The 22,451-nt window shown below is 45.6% G+C and overlaps 1 protein-coding gene across 4 annotated transcripts in view; it reads right to left on the bottom strand.

The window, feature by feature from the left end:
• PALS1 (protein associated with LIN7 1, MAGUK p55 family member) overlaps positions 1-22,451 on the bottom strand; it is a 908,688-nt gene that overhangs the window by 764,585 nt on the left and 121,652 nt on the right. The window contains exon 3 of one of the 4 annotated variants that reach the window (XM_069638717.1): positions 16,004-16,182. The exons of the other annotated variants lie outside the window; for them this stretch is intronic. The gene's annotated coding sequence lies outside the window, so the exon portion shown is untranslated. The remainder of the gene's footprint in view (positions 1-16,003; positions 16,183-22,451) is intronic. 4 annotated transcript variants of the gene reach the window in all.

The following is a 22,451-nucleotide window of genomic DNA, read 5'->3' as shown; positions in this document are numbered from 1 at the left end:
AGTGATCTCAGGCTACTTTGTGGGTAGCCCAATGGTGGGTTTTGGCAGTGGTCTCCTGTGTTACCAATAACATATGCAAAAGTGGATAGCGGCCTATTTTTCAGATTTTTACTGCACAATTTTGGGTGATTTTTAGCGAGTAGCATGCTTTCCAGTGGCCATTTCTGAGGTTTCCGCTGCCAGCAATGCACAATAATGTTGCAGGGCCTGGAGCAGTGGGTTGAGACATCCCACACACCTAATAACCAAAACTAAAAATGACAGCGACTTGACAGTTCCACCTGGTATGGGCCCTATTTTTGTCATACATCAAAGACAAGGCTTGTTTGATAGGTGGGCTAGAACATACTTAGGCTGGTCTGATGCACTCTAACTTAGCTCATTGTTGGCTTGCTCAAGCAGTGCCTTGTCCTCTCCATCCCTCCTATTCTCTTAGCTTCATCCTGTCTCTCCTGGCTCATCTCCCCCCCACCCTCTAAATATACAACTATTGATTTCAGCGTGTTCGACACCTTCTATATTTCATTGCATATCTCTCTGTTCCCGCCTCCTCCTTCCCACCCTCCCCCAAACCCATTGTTTTGATGTGACCTGGAATTCCATAAAAACACCTGAGAGAAAGAAAAGACAACCTGTATTGTCAAAATAAGAGTAAAAGGTGGCTGTAATAACAGAGGCGGGTGCTTTTCAAAAGGCCCGTTCTGCTAGGTTATGTAGATATGAAGGCTAGACCGGACGCAGTAATGTTCTAAAATCTAGGCCATGGAAGAGTAATAAAATAGAAAAGCGAAGAACATGAAGAATGCTGAAGTCAGTGGTTGAAGTGAGCGGGAACGGTCGGGAGCCGAGTTCCACTATGTTTATATATTCTACTGTTAACAGTTCCACTACATTTTTCACCATTTGGGAACGGTTCTTTGTGAAGTTAAAGCACATTTCTCCACTTTTCCACCCAATAGCAGTTACAGCTAAACTGAAATCTGTTTCAACTCAATTGGCTGTCAAACAGCATGACTGCAAAGTTGCTCCCTTCCTTCCTACTTCCCCCCCCCCCCCCCCGCCCGCTGGAGTCACAGTTCCACTACATTGTTTGGTGGACTTCTACCACCGGCTGAAGTACAGTTCGCCACCAGTATGTCGGTGTGCGCTGAGTGACAGGCAAGTTATGGACGCAAAGTACCAACAGAGTGCAAGACTTGGACAGGAAGTGACGTGAGCCTCTTACAGCCAGGGCTCTCTGGGTCTAGAGGGCCCTTCATTCAATCATGCAGGAAGGAAATGCATTCCGAGGCCTCAGAAATAATACTGCCTCATGATTAAAATGTCTATCTGAGAAGTAGCTCAAGATCCAATTGTGCGTTAACAATTCTGCTGCATGGCCCCATATTTCTAAGCAGGGGCCTAATCGTCCAGAATCAGCAAACCAATGATGCGGACTGCAAAACTTGCGCTAGCGGCACACCGCAGATCTATTGATCGGCATTTAGACCCCCACCCCGTCTAAATAGCAGCTGCTTCAGAGTACACGGGCTGGATGTCCGTCTTACTCGGATCGGACAGGCTCCCTGGATCTCCAAAGGAACCAAGATTTGGTTTAAGATGCAGAGCCATTTTACACCGAGACTGGAATGAGGCGAAAGCTTTCAATGTGCTTAGAAATGGGGCTCATCTCAGAGCATGGAAAACTTGCATAAATGCAAAACAGACTTCAGCCCAGAGCAAAGCTCTTCTGAGCTGGGATTCAGTGTGCGCCGGCTGGTAACAGCTTAGCGCTGCCAGGCTGATGTTGCAGATCAGGCGGATCCGACATTGGCTACTGATCCAGGATGCATACACAGGACACATGTTTTGTACTGGGACCAAGTACACCTCAAGGTGTAGAGCATGATAATCAAGCAGGGCAACGATCTCGAAGAAATATGCCAACTTACTGTGTGTTCAAAGATTGAGACCGAAGTGAACTTTATACTAAACCCATAGGAATGCACTCTGTAAATCTGATGTAGTGCAGACAGGGCTCCGAGAAGGGATAATGGAGCAGGCGCATCCTCAAAGCGAGATGTGGCTCTGTGAGATCTAACAGACTGGCTAACAAGGAACCAGGGTGTGCAGAGGAACCCAGCTGTGAATTAGAACACATCTATGGGGCACAGTCTCAAAGTTGGCTCCCCGATTTTGCCCCAAGGGCAGTCGGACTACGACCGGGTTTGCCAGAGCACAGACATACCGGGAGGCAGAACAGGGTGAGCGCTACAGAGCACCCTCCTTTCACAACCTATGACTGTGCCTGGACCAGAGGCATGCGACTCGGAGACTCAGAGCATAGGACTAAACCTTTATCTAGTCATTAATGCCTGGTCTAGTTCCTTTACGCAGATGCCTGAAGAGGCTATCCCGTGTAGGGACACTACTGGCTTCGGCAAGTAGAATGTCCTCCTCTCCAGTGACTCCAAAGACATGGAGAACAAAATTGCGTATCTGACCCGGCCAGCCTATTACAGCAGATGAAGTATACACCCTGCGTGACCACTACATGTCAGGGTGGGGAGATCCAGTGGCAAGAGTAAAGCAAACCCCAAACATGGCAAAGAGAAAGGCGCTAGCACCTTTGTTTGTGGGGCTCTGCTTGCCTAATAGGGACCCCCAAGCAGTTCCACAGAACGTACCCGCCATGAGCAGCGTATAGACCGAGGTGGTCGCATAGAAGTGGGCAGAGCAACCCCACGGAGAACAGGGCTCTATATTCCTGCCACTGTACCCCAAACACAGAATCAGGTGTGAGCTCCATCCCTGAGACTAAGTTTGAAACAAGAAGAGGTGGAGCGCTTAATAGCAGAGGTTGTTGAGCTTCGAGAAGCTGGGGATACTAGTATTCCTGCCACAGAGCGATAACCCTGACCTGACCCCATTAGTCTGCTCCCAGAGAGGAATTTCCAGTTATAGATAACAACCCTAGACCCTAGAGGCCATACTGTTTTTCAATACAAAAGAAAATTGTTTGTTGGTCCACCACAGGCACACAAAGTAATTTGCCCAGAATTACACATTTTTGGATAGGTACTGGAGCCACGTTAGAACCCTGGCAACATGTCCTCTCTTTATAAGTTAAAAAGAAACGGGTCGCATTGAAACCTGCCATTTCATACCTAGGATCACAGACATTTAGAGGCCTGCTGGCAATAACGAGAAGCACTCCAATATTGTAGTCAAGAGCCATGCATGCACATGCTGCATAGGAGGCTGCCACAACACAGCTCATGGGGAGGAAGCGATCTGCATTGATTGTTGCAGTGCAGACTTGTGATCTTGGGCAAATACAAAATATGTTGAGCACGTGTATTCTATATGAACTCATTACTTCTAGCCAGAATAGCCGGTGCACAAGCTATACCATGCATTAAAGACAAGAAAATGACGTTAAGGCAGTGTGGAGTTAGGCCATTTAACAAAGTATTCAGTAAAGCTAGCAAGGCCGGCTTTAGGCATGGGCGACCCGGGCGGTTACCTGGGGTGAGATCTGGGGGGCCACATTAGCCTTCTACCACGCAAGCTCAAGGGAGTCTTTCAAGGCCTCCCCCCCAAGCTGGCATGGTGAAGGCGCACTAATGCAATGAAAAGTGCCCCGCTCTTGTGCTGGCACTGGGCACTACAGCACGAGAGCGGGGCACTTTCCATTTCAATACAGCGCCACTGCTACACCAGTAGGGTGCAGCTCCTCTACCCAGCACGGGAGCGGAGTGCTTTCCAATTGCTGCTCCCTGATGGTCTGGGAATGGCACCAGCACAATCCCAAATGTGGCACCCATCCCCTTCATGTCCCGCCCAGCCACCTTGACGAGGGTAGGGCACACAAAGTAGTTTGCCCCGAGTGCTGCCAGGGCCAAGAGCGGCCCTGATAGCACAGTATAGGCCGCCATGACGGCCAGACCCAAGACAAACACCCAGGAACTACTTTCATACTAAATATGGGCACTTTGTTAGCACTCTGACATAGTTTAATGTATTTAAAGCAAGCAAGGGAAAAAAAGAACACAAATTTGGCCACCAAGAAAAACATCAAGTGCTTCTACACAAGAGGAGTCCTCTTTTCATTTCCATAGCGGCTACATGGCTGACCAGGGGATCTACTGGGCTGTTGGCAGGAATGACCCACTTCAGGGCCCAAAGCAAGTAACAAAAATAAAAAAAACAACAAAGCAGGCTCTTGGATGGCTAAGAATTCAGTGCAATACTAACAGTCATTAAGGACCAAATTCCAAACCATCAGATTGGCTTAAACGCTGCCACATTGCTGTTTAGACACAACTTTAATCCCGATATAGCTTAGAGTTAAAACTGTGGTTTTAAAATGAATCGCGTTACAAACATTTGTTTGCATTGTGCAATCCAGGTCTCCCTGATAAGCGCTAACATTTTTGTAAACCAACTGTTTGTTTTAAACCCCGCCCGGCATTTTGGGAACGTGACGCTCACGTCTGGTTTATCTCACGTTGCGCGCGGTCAGGAGTCTGAAGGGAAATTGACAGATTCAGATTAGACTAAACGGGGAATGCAGAGGCCAGCAAGTTGCCTGTCTGCGATTGGTTCCTTTTCCCTCATTGACGTGTGAAATAATCAGACGCCAAAAGAGAAATAGAATTGGGTTCCACGATGCAACTGGCCACTACTAGCCTGTACGATGTCCAGCAAAAGCTGTGAATGAGAATATAATCCACTCCCCTTTAAACATAAGTGTCAACCAGAGAGGCCTTCTAAATATGTTGATTACAGTTCTGATGCACTTCACCACACCGCCACAACACAAAACCGCACCAACAGCACACAAAGCCTGACATCGCCCGATACTCACACCAAAAGCTCAGCACCCGGTGTATACCGAGTTGAAGCTGCCAACAGAACACCACTCCTCTCACTATCATACTCCCTCTTCACCCTACTAACCCATACCACCTTCTCGTTTTCAGATCCGCCGGAGCGCCTGGGGACCAACACCGCTGTGACGGTGCGCGGTACAAATATCTTTAACATTTAACATTCTGTTGTGCTTCTAAGGCTCCTTCGGGATGTTGTAGTTTCAATACTTGCTAAGGAAGCCTAGGGCCAGAGGTGGACTAGCCTATAGGGAACTCTGGAGATTTCCCAGCAGGCCTCTGCACCCCGGGTGTCTTGTATGTAATTTCCAAATGTTCTCATAGGGGTTAGGCTGCCTGAAAATGTGTAACATGGGGCCACTGTGAAAAATATTTCCAGGGACTTTTTTGGTTGCCAGTCCACTCACCCCTGCTTAGGGGTGGCATACAGCCAACATTTTTAAAGTTACAAGATTTTAAGGTTACGGCAAGTACAAATAATTGCCAAAGCCGACAGTTTCAGTTTTTGTGTACAAATGGGCTAGGCATTTGCAGGGTGCCTCCATAACTGCAAACCAAAAGATGGCAACAGCTGGAAAATGGTGTGAGTACTTGGGCATGAGATGGGCACAGGCTAGACCCCGTCATAGCGGTACTACCGGACCGTCAGATGGCAAGAGATGGAAAATGGTGCAAGAGTACTTGGGCATGTGATGCAAGTGACTGGAAATGGCGACCCTATGACAAATGCCCAAACTGTTCGCTTTGCCGATGCTTGATTTTAACTGGTCTTCAACGCAAGCAACAGAGAGCGCAAGCTCAATGCTTGTTATTTAGGTGGACGAAGGCATCGTTTATTGCGCAAGGCACACACTTACAACTGCAATTAAGCTATTAACGCTCAGAGGTCTGCTTAAAAAGAACACTGACAGGCCATGTACAGCACAAACTTTCATGCTAAAATTTCAAAGCCATTTGTATAATTTGCCCCAATACATGCATCCTGTTAGGGGGACCGCAGTCATATTGAAAATTATGTAAAAAAAAGCCCAGAGCCTCGCATCATCAACAGATGCAAATCTCTAGGCTATGCCAGGAAGAGAAAAACGATCTTTACAGATGCAGCCCATGTACCTACATTCTTTATACTTCAAAGAAGCAGTCTTCTTCCCTTGACGGCAGGGAGAATGTGTCTTCGCCTAGTGCATCGCCCCAGCAAGTCTATTCACCATTCAGCAGGGCGACAAAACGAAAACTGGGAGCTCGCAGTTTGATGGTTAAACGCAGTCTGCCCTCACACACAAGCTGGCCGGAACGGAAAGGAGGGCTGCCCACTCCAGCACCACCGAGTACAGCGCCCCCCGCGCAAAGCAGGGAGAGCGGCTTCCTGTTGGGGGTCCTTTTCCATTACCTCCACTTTACTCCCCCCACCCTCTAGCTGTTAGCAGAGCAGCACCCCCGATGACACTCACTTTGAGAAGGCTTTCATTTCTATTGGAGATAACAAGGAGTTTTGCCACCAAACACTTCTAAAACCTCAAATACCAGCCATCGAGGTAGTCCTTAATCAGGTACCCTGCAAACAAATACAGCTAGGGATCAATTGACCACTGGATCAAGAGTAAATGGTACAAAAACCGAGGACGAGACTGGACAGACTCCATAGTAGTAGAGGGGTGCTGACCATTTACAATGGAGGTAGAGAGCAGCAAATTGCAAGGAGCTGGGAGAGATTTAGCTCCTGCTTATAGCCTAGTAGAGCCTCCGTATCTTCTCATCAACAGAGAACAGGAGCTACTTCTGACTCCCCATGCCAACTGGTGCCATACACGCATACCTATGTGACATTAACGCTGCGTGTTTAGGAGGGTGTAAATTAGGACGATTGTACAATGACATTTCAAGCATAATGAACCATATATAACGGCCATGACTCGCCAGCAGTGGTCTGTGGGGTATCAATGCTGTCCCAGAGGTTTACAGCAGTGGGGGGTGGGTCAATGCGCCGTCAGGGCAGCTCCACTCTTGGATTTAGCATCTGTCCTGCTCTTCTCATCAGGCATAGCAGCTTGCAGAACCCAGACACAAGAGGGCCGCCTTCTCGGACTCAGTCGCATAAAAGGGCAACGCGCCGTTTTTCCAGTGCAAGGCAAAGTTCCTGGATACGTTGTCAGCAGGGCCTTTAATGGCCTGTTCCCTGGTGGTTACTCCTGTTCCCTCGGCTCCTGCTTCACAGGACTCAGATGCCTGGCTCTCCCGCAGACATTCTCCTGCTCTGTAACTGCTGCAGTACTTCTTTCCAGCAGCTGCCGCCAGGGGCGTTGCTAGGGGTGGGCTAAGGGGGCTATAGCCCCTGATCTTTTGGTTGTAGCCCCGGGTAGAATCTCAGGAGCTACAGCCAAAAGACTAGCTAGCCCCCAGTCCCATCAGTTCCGACATCAGCTTAGCCCCAGGTCTTTTCCAGACCTAGCAACTCCCCTGGCTGCCGCCCTGTCTTTTGCCAGTATTTTTCCTGCTCTAAGCCCGCTTTCCGAAGCCCGTTTCCAGCTAAGCGCCATCAGCTCTTCAGTTTTACCGATTCAAAGGCCCGTTTCCCATTGCCACCAGGCGTCAGAAATTAGCTACAGGCATCTCCTGTGAGGATTTTCTTAACTTCTGGGTTTTACCCCTGGTGCTTGGCACCTCTTCCTGTTGCCAATTGTCTAGCCACTGTCGATCTCCTGCTGGCACAATGGCTTCAGGTAATGTCAGGCTATAGTTCATGCTAAAAAGGAATTGGCAGGGCACATTACGCAAGGACTCCCACCAAATAAATCAATACTGCGTAATAAACGGGTGTGTGCCCATTGATGCCTCCTGCACTGCTCGGTTGATTTGTTCAGACCACAGGCATCAGCTGCACAAAACACAAAGGGGCGCTGTACTATTGTGTTTTCTGATCTGAAGATGGGCTAAGAACAGGGAGAGAGAGTTAGAGAAATAACACCCCCAAAAGAAGTCTCAGGAGGAGGTCGAAGACTGTGAAGAGATTAGAACCCCACGATTTGGTGGGGATGGGGTTTTAGAGGAGGCAAAGCATACTTCTGTCAGAAAAGAGCCCAGAAAGAGTGGAAGTATGAGCTTGTGGCTAATGGTTGACAAGCTGTCGAAGGAGAGACAGTATGTGGGCGTGGAAGTCCAAGGAGGAAAGGCTAGTCACTGGGGAGAAGGATCGAGCCCTTCCGCTCCCTGCCCCCAAGAGAAGAAAGCGAGATACTATGTGGCCCAAACAGCCAGATTAGAGGTTAAGGCTCTGCCAGTTATTACCCAGCCTTGGTCCACCTTCCCGTGGGTTCGGTCTTCCTCAGTAAACGACGAGAAGCAAAGTCCTTCAGACCAAGAAGAATCAGACTACCAGAATTCTTCAGACCAATAGACATGAAAGGAGTGCAAGGGACACTTAAACTTCCAGCACTCAAGTGACCATCTAGTGACCATCTCTGGATACTACGATGAAGACTCCAACACCCTCAATGCTGCATACTCAACTAATCAGGCCTGGATGGCAGCAAACCGTCTCTGCCGGAATGGGGACAAGACAGAACTTGCTAGTAGGACCCCTAGCAGTGTTACAAAAGCTCAACAACCAATATTCAGCGTTCAAAATTGACATCTTGGCCCCCATATCATCCTCTGTGAAGACACTAGGTGTCTAACTTTATGCCACCGTCTATCTGTCCCGGCAAGTGAACGCGATCCCGTCCTCCACAGCCTATGCGACTAAACTGCTAAATGCCTCAAGACCCTTCCTAACCACTGATAGTTGCCCAACCATTGTTCGAGCAGTCATTGGTGCCAGGCTGGACTATTGTAACATCCTCTTTGCAGGCACCGCGTCCAAAAACCTACAAAAGATGCAAGTCATACAAAATAATGCTCTACAAGCAGCCCTCAACATCCCTAAACAGGAACACATATCGGTAGTCAGGAGAGCAACACACTGGCTATCAATCCGCAAACGGATGATCTTTAAAACCTTGTCTATTACTCAGAAGTGCCTTTCCAACACTGCCCCGCCCCCTTACCTTTCACAGAAAATCTCCATGTCCATAGTCCACTAGTACAGGCCAACTAGGATACCACACGCACATCATCGCCTCCAGCCAAAAGTCAGATGCTCCAAAGTTGGAGGCCTGAGTTTCCCCATATCGTTGCCAAACAATGGAACTCGCTGCCTCCCACACTGAGAGCTGAACTGTCTTACTTGGTATTCGGGAGACCCCTCAAAACCTGCCAGTTTACCTAGCCTGGGCTTATTTCAAATGTACATGTGTCATATCCTACTGCCAACTGTTGCGTTTTGTCTATTGCAAGTAACTGGTCTCTGTAACAGCACCTGAATGCTTCTGGGTTGTTTATGGGCTTTATAAATGAGCTAAATCGGGACTGAAATTTGAACTGTTCGATTTGATAAGCCCTCATGTTGTAGTCTTTTTAAGACTTGCTTTTCCCATGCTTATTATGGCCCACTTGTGTGCACACAAAAAAAGAAAAAAAATATGACCAAATCTCTGGTTAACCTTGCATTTGGCACTCGTTCCTACTTGGCTTAGCGACAGCCATGATCTCAAAATCCTACCTGGAGCCCTGGCAGGACTTAGGCTTAGGATGCCCAACACTAGGCATATGAGGCTCCAGCTGCCATAAAATGGCAGTATTAAGCCTAGGATGTCATGATTTGACATGTAATGGCATAACTTGTGAATTAAGTCCATTAACTACATCAGAACATGTATTTGAATATGGCAGCCTCATCTGCCCCATGTATTGTAAACAGGCTGTACATCCTTGTAAACACGTGGAAAGGTGTATTGGAAGAAAACTCCCAAAAGTGAAGCTCCAGGCAACATATCACTCCAGACATAATCTTATTTAGGCTCATGAACTTCAAGGAAGCTCAGCCAGGGTATTGCTCCAGAGCAGCCACAGATTAAAGTTCACCCTCCTTTAAAAGTGCCTGTAGTGCCACCCAGATTTCCAGCCTATAGAACCTAGCAATTAATAGGCTGTAACTACTACAGAGATGTGACTAACACATAGCATGGATGGGACGCTGCAACCTAGGAAAGCTGGACTACCAGGGCATTTGCAGCAGAGCCACGCGTTACCTAGAGACGATTAAGGGCGGAGTGTAGATAAGTCTGAGCACCCCTCCGAGTCCATGCCCCAGGACATAGTAAGCCGGACAGCATCTGAAGAATTGATGAAACAGACCCCTATTCCCGAGGTCCTGAATGCCAACTATACATGAGGCCCATGAAGACACCACAGGTTCACTCTACAAGCCAGGCTGCTAGCATCAACCACAGGGTCCTTCGACCGTTGATGGGACATTTTTCATGTGGCGACTGTCAACCCTGCCAATTCACCAAAAAAATGTCCAGCTTCCAAATTGAAGACAGAACGTGGGATATACGCTTTCTATCCAACTGCGAATGTGGTATATTGGATTGAGGTACGTGGGACAGACCACTAGACCAGTGCACACGAGAATTAATGAACATCGATCAAGGATCAGGAGCAAGAATCGTCTAGCACCTATGGTCTCTCACTATGTCGCATTTGCCCATTCCCCCGATGACATGCATTGGTGGGTGATCGACACGGTTAAAAATAGCTCCAACACGCAGCGAACATTGAACAATAAGGAGTCCAGATGGATCCACCGTCTGGGAACGCTGGACAAAATAAGGGGCCTTAATGAAGGATCTCCCGTCTACCAACTGCAGTCCTAGGGTCATTTATACTGAGAAATTGCCCACCAATCTGGCAATCTGGATATGTACCACAAAGGTTACAGCTGCCAAAACTATAAGGGCTAGCCTGAAGCAACAGACCTGATACAATCCTCAGTTTCTCGCAGACTCATCTCATCCCGTAGTTACGGGTGGAGAGTCTACCTTATAGCATGAGGGACATCCGAGAATTATTGTCCGATAGCGGTGTGGGCATCAAACCCACCAGATGTGAGATGGGCCATGATCGAACTCTGGTTCTTGCCATGTGTGAATACTGTAGGCACATTTACCACAGTATGTCCGTCCCTAGTGGAGATTTCTGGCCTTGCAGTTGGCAACCTCTTATTTGGCCACCGTGCTTCTAAGGCGACGTCTCCTATGCACGCTGCATTTTGTAACGCGTGAATACTGCAGGTATATGCACCACAGGAAGTCTGTCTCCAGTTGAGACTTCTGGCGCTCTAGTCTGCAATTTCCAATTTGGCCATTATATCTGTGAGGCAATGCCCTGTAGCCATCTAGCAGTGGAAAATGTACAGGGCGACCACACTCACATTAACCAGAGCATGTCTGGGAATGGTGGATATTCCCGCTTCTCTGGAGTGCTATTCCAATTGCGGGCACTGGGCTTCAAGGGTGCTCTACACGACCGAGTAGCGTCCCCCAGGTTGTGTTCCCATAGTGATTTGGAGACACAGGAAGGAGACACTCTGTTCACCGCATACTCGATCGCATTAAGGTAAACAACCAGTTTGCGATCTTTAGTGCCCGCGGTGCCGCTGCTTCACTAGTTCAGGTTTATGAATCCGTGTATACTAATGTGGGATTTCTTCACCTTTTTTTATCATCCCAGTGATTCATTTCCTGGCACGACCGCGTTGTGACCCTACGGCTGCTAGACTCAGCAGCTGCTATTACAAGACAACACGGATGATGGTAGAGATAAGGTACAGTTTGCCCTTCTTTTTTTCCTCTGCTTTTGCCCATTTCTATCAATGCGATGAGCCTGTGTAAGCCACCCTTCCGGCATTTAGGGGATTTTGTGTGAGATTATATATATATATATAAAATGTTTTTTTTGGTTTCCTCCATAAACCCCCCTTCCTGCCCCCCAGTTGCTGGCGGATGGCGGGGTGTTTTTGAACATGCCCCTTCAAACTACAGCTTGCCTCAATGCTCTTCGGCAGTTCTGCGTCCTTGTTTACACTCTGATGGAATTCATGTGGCATGCAGTTGCCTCCACAACACGTAGAGACGGTGAAGGTAATGGTGTCCTCTCCGAACTCTGGGTCACTAGTTAGCATACCCAGAGGTAGCTTGCCTTAGAGCGCTGTTGGCTTTAGTGCAGATGGTGCCCCCCCACCCCCCATTTATCATTTATTATTTTTGATTTTCAATGCATTGCTACTGTGGGGCTAGGCTGGAGTATCCCTCTAGTCTGGGAAAATGGCCCCCTTGATGGGTATGTCCTGTTGAGCTTGGGTCATTGAGAACTATAGCCTGGAAGAGCCCTTCCCGGGTGGACATCCATAGCAGTTATCAAATTAGTGTGCATGTTTACATCCACACTTTATACCAAATAATTCGAGGGGTCATCATCTGTAAGGCCCCCTATGACCCTTTGGACATCTTGTTAGACCGTTTTTGGTTCCCTTCTCCCTTGGCCACGGCTTGTTATCCTATGCTGCTAGAAGTGCTTGCATTCTCGTCACATACTCATCCATATCCTGCCCCATGGGCCATGGGAGAATAATTTCTCCTTGCATGTTGCATCTTCAAATGACAAAGCTTTGTGCCTTGCTTTTTTCTACAGATTTTTAACTCTTAATTCATTCCTCTTCTTTCTGATTTCATAGTGGTGTTGGGAGAGAGCTAGAGAGCCAGACACTTCCATTTCAATTTTCTTAATTTGTGACTTGCTCTTTTTTTCTGTTCTTATCTCCTTTCTTTTAGGGGTCTTGCTCTTACACATCTGACCTTAGGTCCTGAGGAAGGCGGCTTTTTTGATCCATACGCCGAAGCGTATTTCACCACGCCATTTTGACATTCCAAGCAGGTGTGAGTGATGCGCCCGTTAACGTACAGACAGGCCATATATGTAGACCCTTAGTAGAGCTGTAAGAAACAGTGGGACATTGTTCGCACATGAACCAATTTCTATTAGATATAATCCCAAATTCCATCAGGGATCCTTGCAGACAGGCCGAAGGGTGTACCTTCAGAAGCTGGTTTCCACACTCAGGTACCCTCGAGATCTGGTCCTCAAACTGCCACCTATGGAGTTTTACCAATCCCAACCACAAGGTACCGTGCACCAACAGGGCCCCACAAACTATTACTATAAGGGAGAAGGGAGGATCACTGCTGAAATTCAAGGCGGGTGGAAGACGGTCACTGCAGGATAAGCTAAATGGCACAGTGGCAGAGCAGGAAGCAGACCAGGGACACCGCGAGGAGACGTCTGCATGAGCTGAGAGACTGAAGATGCCAACCAGAACTCTTACAGCCTTAGCCATACAAAGAGGAACCAAGGGTAACAACAATTTTGCAAGCCTATCCTCAAGGACCATACACGATCTGCAATACTCAAACAAAAATAGAGACAAGACAGAATGTGGTTACATAATTATGAAAAAAGGCAGTAGGAAGTTGGTAAAGTGTAGTAGTAAGGGAGGCAGTTATGTGGAGCCAGGGGGCATGATGCAGAATTTGGGAGCATAGAGCCCTCAGAGCTACAGGTGGGCAGAGATCTAGGGCAACTACGCAAGCCGGCCTATCTGCATGAGCTAGGGAAGGGGTCTCCAACCTTTACATCAGCAAGAGCTCCTTGTAGTTCATGCCCAACAGGCGGTGGCTACTGGCGAGAGCTACTGGGGTGGTGATGTCAATGAGAATTTGTACCAGGATTTTTTGGGCAGTTTATTTGCTTTTTATATAAAAAAAAAAGGAATGATTTATGCATTTACCATGATATTAATTACGTCAAAAACATCTTTAATTATTTTTAAGTAATGGCAGTCTCCTAAAATTGTCAAGGAGATCAGAATGTAGGAAACCAGACATACAATGTGAAGGATGACACTGTATGCTGTCCACCAGTGCTCAGTAATCTGCTGTGTAGCTTGAAACAGAAATAGCACTCAGATGCTGTGAGACAGGATCAAAGTTTCTATTTCAGGAAGTTCATGACTGAAAAAAAGGCAGATTTGTAGAGGCAGGTAATCACATTGGCATGTAGGTGCAAACACTATGGAAAGAGAACTAACTGTACAACTGACATGGCAGGCGAATTCATGGCAGTTTATAAAATCTCTTACAACAGACTCGGCCATGGGAGTCACTGCACCCTTCACAATTGCAGCATCTACAAAAGTAAACTTGTTTTTCATCAAATAATTAGCACTTTGAAGGATGCCTCTAACAGAATTTGCATGGCAGCATTTTGTTTACCTACTTTTTAGGATCGCAGACAGCTTCCTTCGGGAAAAATATTTTTCCTAATGTGCGTGTATTATTGCAAAATGCCTCTCAACGTTATTTGTTTTTCCAACTGTAACTTGGGCACCGTAGACTGAAGATGCACATTTACTTTTTATGCTGAAGGGGGAAAAAAAATCCTCTGGATGGAAATAGTACATCTTTTGCCTTTTGTTGGATGGTGTATATGCTTCTGCATCCAGGATTTCAACAAGCACAGTTTCCTTTGGGACTGCATGTGCAAAAACAATCTGAAGATTATTTCAATCAATGTGTTATGTTGTTTTTAAAACACTCAACATATACCACATTCTGCTTGGTTAAAAAAAACAGAATCCACTGCCAGTTTAGCATATCCCCAATTCATGCCAATTGCTCCAATGGCAAGTCACAACATTCAGCCAAAGAAAAGTAAACCAAGGCCCACTTTGTTGACTACCCATAAATGTTAATGTCAAAATAATTGGCAAGATTGTTTTCCCACATGATAATTATTTCAAAGTGTAAATTTTGTTGTGGGGCGCACTCCTGTTTAATTCCTCTATGTAAATTAAACTAATCTTCTAGTATATATTCCTGCTATTTCTGGTGCGTCTGGGGGTGTTCCGCTGGCAATTACAGAACAATAAATAGAATCAAGATACAAATACATCCCATAACATTTACGGAATCCCAAGATGCACTCCTGAGTTTCTCCCTTGTCTTAAATTCCAATCAATTTCTTGATTCAATCTCTCAAAACTTCAATAATACGATTCAAACCTTCATAAATTCAAATGAAAACATACATTTTTAGTTTTCTGAATTTAAACATAATCTTCCAAAATAATCAGTTCATCACAGGTTATCAATCAACGTATTCACATATCTCCATGTCAAAAAAGTCACATCATGGCTTTGTAATATTTAAATTTCTTCTGTAAATATCAGACCAAAAAACGGCAGAACTTATTCTTTATTTAAAAAAGTCTCCACTTCTCTATGTGTTTGGCCAAATGCCCTTCCGGAGATCTTCGGATCTGTTATCCTAAAGATGATAATACACTAAAATAATCTCTTATATTAACTCATTCTATATTTTTGTGTTTCGTGTTTCTTACTAATGTTCAATCTTATTTCCAACACTATCCCCTCTATGGTCTATCTTGATTCCCTTATTCTTGAATCTCTACACCATTCAACCTAACAGGAGTAATTAACATGCATAATTTCTAGATCAAATACCTAGCACTACGTACTTCTGGTTGGAAATGAAAACATCTCACCTATTGTTTTTCTTATACATCGAACTTGTCCTGCATTTCCGTTATATGGTGAAGTCAAATTGTGTGTTCTCCTCCCATAAAATCTGCATATAAAGCATCTCATCATTGGTGTGTCTCTTACTAATCTTCAATGTGGACATCTAATTATCCTGTCCCACTTAGCTCTCACTGATCTTCTCACTTGACCACCCAGCAAACACATTATGCGGCGTGGCGCCATTGTCGCAGGATAAATAACTTCAAAATGATATCCGTGTACATCGTACAGTGCTTCTAGCATGCAATGACAGCCAAATAACTTCACATACTGTGTGTTCCTACAACCTCCTACAGACAACATGGTCTACAACTCTCCGCCTTATATACTCAAAGTTGACATTCCCTAATCCATATATTAGTTTCAAAAGTCAAGTTATACAACATGATACTTGTATCTTTTTATATAACTAGTAGTTTCTCATCGCCCCTAACCACGGATTTGCGTCTAGATTTGTTCGACCTTCTTATGACCTTCAATTATGGCAGACATAATCTACCCCATCTCTAATGATTAGAATATAGTCCCTCCCAGTTAAAACTATTCAAAATTCTTCTAGCATCGATCTGTGACTCAAAGTAGCTATACTTCACCTACCTTATTATCACTGAAGGGTTTATCTTAGTCAAGATCTTTTGATCAGCTATAGCCAGCTGCATTACACTCTGTGTTCAATCCCTTTGGTTCTAAGGCATACATCTTTTAAATCCAAAATAGTACACTCTTTTCCAGTATTGTCTGTAGGTTGCCTCCTCTTCTTGGTAACTTCACTTGTTCTAGAATAAAGAACTGCAATTAGGCTACTGCATTTCTTTTTTGGATAAAGTGATCTGCCACTAGTGATTTTTCATCACCTGTGCATACATTGAACTTCTGCTACATCCAGCATACCTTCGCCTTTCTCTTTGCTAACCCCACATAATAGATACCACAAAGGCATTGTATACCATACATTACGTTAGGAACATCACATGTTGCTGAATGGTTTGAAGCACTAGTTCTCTCCGTGTAAGGATGGTTAATTCTATTGCCTTTGATAATATTATGGCAGTGTTGGCAGTTGCCACATGGTTGTGTACCTTTCCAGTTGCCCTTATCCTCAAACCCACTGACTCAATCCGCTCTTACCAATAAACCTCTCAATGACGGACTACTTCTATAGGCAAATATCAGTGGTTCTGTAAACAGCCTCTTAAATGTGTCATCTAATTTCAAACCATCACAATGTTTCATAATTACCTTTATTGTACAACTTTGGCTCAAGAAGGTTGTTATGTACACTAAATTTGGGGATGCTTTAGTCATTTATTTTCCTAGTAGCGTTGATCTAGGTAGTGCTTCTACTCTCTGTATAGTGTCCACAATTCTATCCTTCTTGTAACCCCTCTTCATAAATGCATATTTCAGATCAACCTCTTGGAATTTATATTCATCTTCCTTGGACATCATTATTTTATATCTCACAAACTGACTGTCGGGAATGCTTCCAATAGTTTTCCTAGGATGCAAACTATCAGCTATTAGTAAACTATTTCTGTCTGTTGGCTTAGTGTAAAATTTCCTATCATCCCAGTAAATGTCAATGTCCAGAAATGGAACCATCAATCTACTGCATAGACCTGTTATACTTATTCTTGGATGAATTGCATTTACACAGTCAAAACATTCTTGAAGTTGTTCTTGTAATCCATGCCACACTCCAGAAATATCAATAAATTGCATGTAATATTTAAGACTCTCTTTCCACCGTTTCACATAAAACATTCTCCATCTATAAACGTAGCATGAAAGTATTAGCATAGACAGGCATCACCGCTGACCCCCATTGAGGTACCAGATATTTGAAAGTAGAACTGTGTGTCATAATGAAAATAATTATTCATCAATATCAACTTCAATAATGTTAGGAGAAAAATGTTATCAGTTTAACAATCATCTCACTGTAGTAGCAGCCACTCCATGGCAGTCAACCCATCTTCATGTGGTATTTTGGTGCATAGGCTCACCACATCCACGGTGAACAGTATATCTTCTCTCTGGTCAAATTGTACAACATTCAAGTTCTTCAAAAGGTTTGTTGTGTCCTTCACATATCTACAACTCCTCTGTATCAATGGTTGTACCACTCTGTCAATAGTGTTAATCAAATAACGTTATTCAAGCATCAGGCTATCAAAATGCATCCTAACATAATAAATAATTAATTGACAATAACAGTACAGACATCCATAAAGCAGAATGATGTTTGCTATGACCCCATCTCCACTCCCACCCAACTGAGTCCCGCTAATGACAGTTGAGCCTAAGGCTTAGTTGCCTTTTTCACAGATCTATTAATGGACCTTCAATCCCTGGCACTCAGCGATTGCCCATAGTCCTTTTCCCCGAATGCCAGTGTTGGCACCAGATAACACAGAGTAATGAGGGTCAGTTCCGGGGGGGTTGACCAGTGCTGTAGTGAACATAGGAATGGATCACAATTGTGCCATTTAATGTTCTACTGTGGTTTGTGTTGGTACACAGAACACCATTCGCCACTCTCTGGTTCCTAAATTCCATCTGCACAAAATCACATGTACTTTCACCCTCATAGTGCAGTCTGGAGCAGTTCAGTATTGCCTCCCAGGTTGCAAAAAAAACAGCCCCTTACAGTGCAGAGCCACTGCATGAGTTTATTAATGAGCGCAAACCTTGGTTCTCATTCGGTGGGAGATAGGTTAGGAACCTCATGCAGGAATACTGTGCCCCTCCTAAAGACCCCAATTGCCTTGCTATTGGTCGTGCCCCCCCCCCTGGTGTGTGATCTACATGCCCTAGGGTGTGCAGCATTGGGGCCAGGGTTTTCTACTGCATTAGTAACTCTGCCATCCCATATTACATTTGTTGTACTTGCGCTGGCTGTTTTAACAGCTTGCTTGAGTTTGGGCTGCTGGAGATTGCTTGTCTCGGTTCTGTGTCCTTCAAGGTGGTGCACGTGAATCACAGTGGCTATGGGCCTGGAGAACTTTCTTGGCGTTGGCACTGTAGTGTGCAAGGTTTTCTTCATACTCACATATAGGTCCCCACTCCAGTATGCTGGTACTCATTGTAGCGGAGGGGTCTTTGACAGTATGTTTTTTGGACTCCTCTGGAGGTTTATAGAACCCTGTAACATCTATAAGGCAAGAGGGTACCCCCTGTGACTCACACTCCCCGTTTTCCTTGGCCTTTTATCAGGAGCAAAGGCAGCCTCTTTATATCTAGGAGTTCGGAGAGTACTTGCTTGCATTTACATCCATTAAAGATATGGGTGCCTCCTTGATGGCTAGTTCAACGATGGGCAAGGTGGACTAGGGCACTTCGGAGAGTAGAATTAGGCACGGGGCTGCTCCCAGGGCCTGTATCCGACAAATTCTTGTTCCCAACAATGGCAGCAAGATGGAGCCCGTTTTCAGGGGCCACATCCACAGCCTAAAGCTCAGTCGATTCTATTGATTCCGGAAGTTTATTGGTCTCTACAGGTGATTCCAGGTTCTTGGCTTCTGAATGGAGACCAAATGGGTTCAGGATCTCAGTTCTTGCAATTGCTCATTGGACTTGTCTTGGTTGGCTCTATCCACCCCAGTATCTGAGTTGAAAGTTGACTATTAGGGAGTGCTGGGACCCTTGCTTCCCAAAACTAACACAGGTCCTGGCTCTGCTTTGTGTCTATTCAGATCCAGCAAGATTTGAGGAATATCCACACTGGTGACTATGGGCATATTTGAGGGCAAGATCCCAAGGACCAGAGTGATTGGAGAAGTTCCATTGCTGCCCACCAAACCCCCCCCCCCCCCATTACAAGAGTTGTGTCTGCCTGGAGTGCTGGGCGGACGCACCTTCGTTGGTTGGTTAGGTGGTTTATTGACAGTGGAATTTTCTGCTGGAATGTCTGTCTACATGCTATGAAAAACCTGAGGGTGTTTCACTACTCAATCCCTACGGATCCCTTACTCAGGTGGCCAGGGAAGGGCCATCGCTATTGGATCGCCAACCCTGGGGGTGGACAAGCGAGGGAGGATCACCTGGGTAGGGGGTCCTTGGGGAGTTGGGAAGAAACACCGGAAGATGAGACATGGTATCCCCCATTTCCTGACAGTAATCTACCCAACTTTCCTTCCCCTTCTGTGGGATACTACTGCTCCCATAATTCATATCTCCTCTTTGACTGCCAAAGTACAGAGAAGAGGCAACCAGGAGTAATGAAGATTACCCATAGAAAGACAAGCAGCAGTCCTGCCTACTCTATGGCAATGTCCTGCTAACGAGGACAGGCAAGGTCAGGCACACAATCATTATCACCAACACCTGAAGCCCATTAAGGAGCCAACAAGGTATAAGGTGGGGTCAAAAACACTGAGTGGAGCGAGCCGGAATCACAGAGAGGACCTGGAGAGCCAAGAAGCAGGAGGGAGCAGAGGATGCTGCCTGGAGAAAAATGAGTGGCGAAGCGCTGGCCTAGTGTCTGGGAAGGGCTACAGCATGGCTGGCGAGCTGTGTGTCCAGAGAGCTGGAGAAGACAGACTGCAGCCTGCTGACTGCGTCCACTGGTGTGCTCGTTTCCCCTGGGCGTGTGAATGGAAGCCCAGGCGTCAGAGGGACAGTGAGAACGACCCCGACCCAATGCTGAGAGCAGCGGAAACCAGCAGACGATAACGCAGCGACCTGTGAGTTTTGTGAAACCTCGTGCATGTGTGAAAGAAAGCTTTAGAGAAAGCATTTCGTTCTAAATGCAAGGAGCAGAGCGTGAGAAGCACTATGGAAGTCAAGAAAGTAACATAAGCTATGCAAAAGGCTTGAATGTAAAGTTCCATAGTCTAAGGGAGAGAGGCATTATGGGAACTGTTTAAAGAGGGCAAGTCTATCTCTGGAAATAAATTGGGATTAAGATTTGTGAAAACTAAGAAAGTGAACCTAAGGGTCTGGGGCCCACATGAAAAGCACGTGAGGGTCAGGGACCCACGCCGGAGAATCCAGAGGTCTGGGACCCATAGTGGAAGTACAGAACGCCAGGGGCACGCCTCAAGTGAAATGTAAGCCAGGTATCAGAGGGGTCCCACACAGGGTTAAAGAATACTGTGTGTTTGTCGAAAGGGTCTCATATGCAGATTTGTTACAGTGACTGAAAGGTTGTGGAAGGAAACCCCAGTATTGAACAAGTGATAAACAAGTGAAAGGAACTGAAAAGTGTGATCTCGAAACGTCCCGAAGAAAGGTAACAAGAAGGGCTACGGAGTCTATGGAGAAAGAAAGCCTCTTCTTAACTAAAGGAACTTTGAACTTTGTGAAAGGAACTTTCAACCTTGTGATGAGGATCTGTTGAAACATTGTTAAAACTGTTGGGGAAGAAAATCCCCTGTGTGTTATTAAGATAAGGGAAATCCGTTGCGACTTTCGTGGAGAAAGAAACCAAATGAAAACTGTGATATGTGAAATTCAGAAGTCCAGAAAAAAGTTTGATGAATAGCGATCTTTTTGAGGAACTTGAATATGAACTGTCCCAATTGATGGAACTGTGATTGACGACCCAAGTGGCTGGAACTTGGAGAAGGGAGCTGGGGGAAGGCTCCATTGTTTTTCCGACATCCTGTTGGTGAACTGTTTAAGTCTATGGAACATTGTGAAATCCTGAGTAGCTCAAGTTTGGGGAAGGGACCTGTGGAACAGGTCCAGTGCCCTCCTGAGATTACTTTGGCTTACACTTTTACTTTGATCCAATCCTGTACACATTATTGTATTAGATGAAGTGAGGGCAAGCATAGCTTTGACACAGGCAGCTTTATCATTTTGACTGAAACTTTGGACTACCTTTGACTTTAGTTTGATGGTCGAGACTACTCCCATTGTAGAGATAGAACAAGATAGACAGACTTCAACCACAGTTCTATTCAATAAAGATTTTGAAAATGTACATCTCGTGTCTGTGTCTAATTGTGATACCATGACATTCTCACAGCATGCACACCATTGCTCACTTTTCTCTCAATTACTTCCTTGGCAGTCTTGTTTTGTAAAACAGGCTGAAACAGAATTTTAGTTAAAGTCCTAGCTTGATAGCTCATGTCATTTTTGTTCCTGTTGAAGTGGAGAAGCACCAGAATGCAGCACAGCTAGTAGTTTTCCATTTATTTAAATGTAAAATTGCCATTTGCGCTTGAATTCCAGTATTGGAACACTCATATAGGTGGATGCCCCCAGATAGCAAATTCCATCTTAACCTTGAATACAATTGGGGTATTGCTGCCTTAAAATACAGAACTCTGTATCTTCATATAAAAATGATTAATTCACAGTTTTACCATAAACAGCAACACGTACAGCTAGATGTACCTTTTTCTTCCAAGCTGTGACTCGCATGGATTTTCTTTTTTCTACACACGCGCGGGACAAAAAAAAAATGGAGTACAGCTGTATCTTTCTTTTCCCCATGCTGATTGAAAGCCTACAATTACCAGCATGCAAAGTAATGGCAACCAAAATAAATCTAAAGAAACACAGCCCCAGTTATGTTTCACATGGCAGGCAGCTTTATGCACACCTTCCCTTTCTAATCCGTCATCATTTGCACCTCTTGGCGACAATGGCCACAACACAAATTTCCTCATTTACTTTTGTTATCAATACTTAACCCCTTGTTGGGACACTGCCCCGAGCCACAGAGGTATAGACAGTGTAGGGCCTTAGCGGGCAAGGCCCAACCAAAATTTGTAAATGCCCACTCAGCAGCACTGTGTGGGCATTTACAAATGGTACTGTCACTGCAGTGGGCCCAGCTACATTAGCTTCCGGACCCACTTGTTAGACAATCCTGGCTACGCCTCTGCCGAGCCCTTCAAGCCCAGATGCAGCCCTTCCTATCACCGTATAAATAGCTTTTGACTGTTTGCTCTGTTTGCAGGAAGAGGAGAAGGAGGGGGCAGGGGAAGAGGCCCAGGCACTTCAGACACCAAAATAAACACAAAGTGCAAATTTGTGTGTCTGGCGCAAGGAGCTACTGGGAAGCTGCAGGCGAGCTACCAGTATCTCG

The sequence above is a fragment of the Ambystoma mexicanum genome, chromosome 14 (assembly GCF_040938575.1).
Source record: "Ambystoma mexicanum isolate Mex_15411 chromosome 14, UKY_AmexF1_1, whole genome shotgun sequence".
Lineage (NCBI taxonomy): Eukaryota > Metazoa > Chordata > Amphibia > Caudata > Ambystomatidae > Ambystoma > Ambystoma mexicanum.
This window is presented reverse-complemented; position numbering and strand designations above follow the sequence as displayed.